Source organism: Tupaia chinensis, unplaced genomic scaffold, assembly GCF_000334495.1.
Source record: "Tupaia chinensis unplaced genomic scaffold, TupChi_1.0 Scaffold000182_1, whole genome shotgun sequence".
Classification (NCBI taxonomy): Eukaryota; Metazoa; Chordata; class Mammalia; order Scandentia; family Tupaiidae; genus Tupaia; species Tupaia belangeri.
In genome coordinates, this window is record NW_006159657.1 from 2,147,292 (window position 1) to 2,151,085 (window position 3,794).

General features: G+C 50.8%; 1 protein-coding gene across 5 annotated transcripts in view; it reads left to right on the top strand.

Annotated features, from left to right (window-relative positions):
* Positions 1-3,794, top strand: part of CLEC16A (C-type lectin domain containing 16A) — a 222,993-nt gene that overhangs the window by 91,192 nt on the left and 128,007 nt on the right. The window lies entirely within an intron of this gene.

The window sequence follows — 3,794 nt, forward strand, 5'->3', positions numbered from 1 at the left end:
CCCCGCCCCGGTGGAGAGGGGACAGCTGTTCTGACTCATCTGGGCTCGGGCAGCTCAGGATCTGACCACCCGAGACCAGCCAGCAGGAAGGGAGAAGGAAGCATGGTCTGCCAGAAGTCCAAGCTGTCCAGTGCACCTTCCCGGGCACTGTGAAGTGTGTCAGGGTTTCTTTGGAATTTGTGGCCAAGTATTTAAGAGTTAACGTAAATAGGATAATAGATTACTCATTGTGTTTACTGCAATCAGCGGGAAATGACTAGCAAAGACACTCTACTAGGTGTGCAGCAAAAGCCACCTCTCTGACGGGAAGCCGCAGCTCGTGAGTGTGTAGGTCCTCACACACGTGGGTCATCTGTCTTTTCATACCTATGTCCCTGGCTTACCGTGATAGTGACCTTACTCAGACCTGTCAGCCACCATTTTGTTCCAGGCAGGTGGTTTAAACCCAAATCAAATGCCCTTCCATAAATTGGGCGCCTTCCAAAGAATAGCACTGATGATAACGACTATTCTAGAAAACAAAAATGAGAATAATGTTTTTTTTCATTTGCCTGTGAATTAGACCACCTTCCGATAACCAACTACAGGCACAGCAGGTGGTATGGTGACTAAGGCAGTGGTATCCCACACTGCTGGCAGCAGCCTGAGTCCCAGACCTGGCAGCTTGGAAACCATGCCAAGTATGCACATATGCCCAAAACCCCAAGGGGAGAATGGAGAAGGGGTTGCGCCCTGGCCATCCCCCCTGGGGAGTGATTTCTCACTTTCCCTCTCCCTGTCTTTCTCTGTCTCCCTCTGGTGAGCACATGTGCCCTGTGACAAAAACCTTTAAAAAAAAAAAGTAGTGAGCTAAAATTGAACAAAATTAGTTTACTCCTTTAAAACTTAGCTACTTCAGCAAGCACGTATGGAGTGTCATCTTCATGCCAGGAGCACTGCTAGGTAACGTGGCACAGGTAGTTTGGGCAGGCAGAGGGAGAGCGGATGACTAACAAGGATCGTGCCACACAGGGGAGAGGGATGGAAGATGGCCCAGAAGTCAGAGGGGCGGGGTCAGTGTTGGCCACCATCCGCCTATTTCAAGGCAAGCTTCTTAATTTCCTGCATCTGCAGAATGGAAATAATATTGCAGCTTCACAGAAGTCCCAAGGGTTAAACGAAGCATTGTGCACACATGCCTGGCTCAGGGCTGCCGCCAGGTCCGTGCCTCCTGTGTGAGGGAGATCAGGTCTTAGCAGGACCCTCCCTCCTTGTTCCCTAAGGCCTGTCTTTAAGATCCCTGCCTTCTGGTTTGGTGTGCGTGAGTACTCTGGTGAGCACCAAGGCCTGCGGGAAACACATCAGCAGACCAACTGCTTTCTAAGATGGCTGGACGCAGAGGAACATCTGGAGGGCCAGTGTGGAATCATTCAGAATAACAGGGGATTTTGAGGTCATGGTGTGGGACAAAGAGAGAGATGGGGAAGGGAAATGAGGCACGTGGGCCTCAGGACCCTCCACTGGATCACGCTCCAGGGTCCTGGCACTGAAGCCTTGCCTGTCCCTCCCCCACCTCCTGCTTTTTCAATTCCCCCCAGCCCTTCCCTAAGCTGCACTCCACCCCAGACCCTCCTGGGCCTGGCAAATCCTGGCCCTCCTTGTCCAACTCAAGGCAAACTGCCATTAGTCCTTCAGAATCTAACCTGAGGAGCCCCTCCCCTGAGAGTGGCCCCGCCTGCCAGCTTCTTCCATGGCTTGAGTTTAGCTTTGGTTGGGTGGCTTTTCTTTTTCTTCTTTCTTTTTGTAATACAAATCATAGAGAATACAAAAGCCACGCTCAAACTCAGCATTCCCCTCTGTGCTGAATAATGCAGGGAAGCAGTTCCTGACCATGGCTTTTCCCCCTTCCATTCTGACCACAGTCCTATAACCTGTAGTCACCTAGTCACCTCACCTAGTCACCGTATTGATCCCTACCCACAGGTGAGGAGACTGAGATTCAGAGAGGTCAAGTATCAAAACAGAACTTCTCCTGAATCCACACCCAGGCCTCTGGCTTCTCCCTGGGAGGAACAAGCCCAAGGGTGTGGAGGAGGCCTATGAGGCCTAGCTTGTAGGTAACTTGAGACTGACAGCTTCTAACTTGCTCTGTGTCCTTGAAGAGGCAGCTTAACATCTCTGGGCCTTAATTTCCTCACTAAAGAAAGGGCTTGGACTCGGAATCTGGTCCACACTAGTGTTTCAGTCCCCAGGTCCCTCCTTTCACAGCATGGAGTCACCAGTTGATAACGATCAGGATAACCTCAGAACATTTTCCTTCCTGTCACAGAAAGATTTTGCCACAGATTTCCTCATTTCCCAGAAATTCCAAGGAACAGAAGGGGCTGTCATAGGAAAGAGACTGAACGATTTCTCCCTTCTCCATGGAAGTTCAGGTCTGGGTCCCAGTTTGCTGTTGGCCACACCGGGGCTCCCTCTGTCACCTCTGAAATGGAGTGATGGCGGTCAGGCTGGAAGGTTGGGTGATGCGCCCTCGAGGGACGCAGAGCAGCCAAAGGAGCTGGGGTTACAAAAGGCCAGAAATCAAAGGATAGAGAGATGCCAGAACAGTGGTGACATCTCTGAGAAAAGCAGGTGCCAGGGAGACGAAATTTAGTAGCTAAGTGGGAGACAGAATCCACAAATTAGGTCTTCTCTGCAATCAAATTTTTTGAGGAAGCCATGTCCATAGGCCATCAAAGACAGGTGTACCTGACCCAGGGCCTTGGCCACCCTCTCCCCGGTCATCTCCTTGGCTGACTTAGCCGCTCCACAGAGCTGGAAGGGATGCAGGACAGCAAGATATAGGGCTATGATTTATTGCACCAATGTAAGTGCGTGTATGTGTGCGTGTGTGTAGGAGTTACTCAGAATCCAGATGATCCACCCTGTAGCACTCTCCTCCGCTGTTTTGTCAAGGTTCTAAATGAAGCGTCATCTGGTACTCAAGGGGCCATATTTCAAGAGTTCCGAGAAGTGTCACCTTCCCCGCTTTGGTAGAATAACAGGAAAAGACGTGCTTAAAGCACAGTGCGCTTGGTTCTGCAAGTGTGGATCCAATGACATGTTTGTCTCCACAAGTGCATTTTATAAGAGCACTGTGAGATGAGGGGTAAGGAGTTCGAGACCTCTGGCCCAGGCCCGGCCTGTTCCAGGAGCCCTAACGGGTCTTCCTGCCACCTGGCCCTCAGAGTTTTTCTTTCAACATGTGTCCTATAGAAAATTAAATAATAGTAACAATACAAATTTTTTAAAAGAAAAAGAGTACCCCAGCTGCTCTTTGTCTTCTGTTAGTTTTTACAGGAGGAGCTGTTGAATTTTCATTAGGAAAAATGATTCCTTTGTCTCTTAGTGGCAGACCCGCCTCCTCGGTCTGATCGCACATGCTCTTTTCTGCAGTAAAGGTTTGGCTTGCCCTCTGTCTGCTGATGCCAAGCCGAGGGTGTCTGCCTGCCCAAACCCTCTCAGACCCTGCTGCCCTCTGTGCTTGCTGAGAGCCGCATGCTCTTTGAGTTGCTGTAGAGAGCGAGGACGCCTGCTGGGGACGGATGTGGGTTCCTCTAAGTCTGGTCTGGCTCTCTAGGCCTGTGCTTCCCCAAGTGAGGAATGTGCAGGGCTGGCGGTACACAGGCCTGGCCCCAGTTGGCAGTGAATTGCACATGTGTGAAAGTGTCTCCTTTTCCCAGCCGCTGATCACTCCCTCTACTTATGTCTAAGAGGATGTCACCTTGGGGGGGGGGGGCCCTGTTTTTACCATTGGGATCACTCACAGTCAC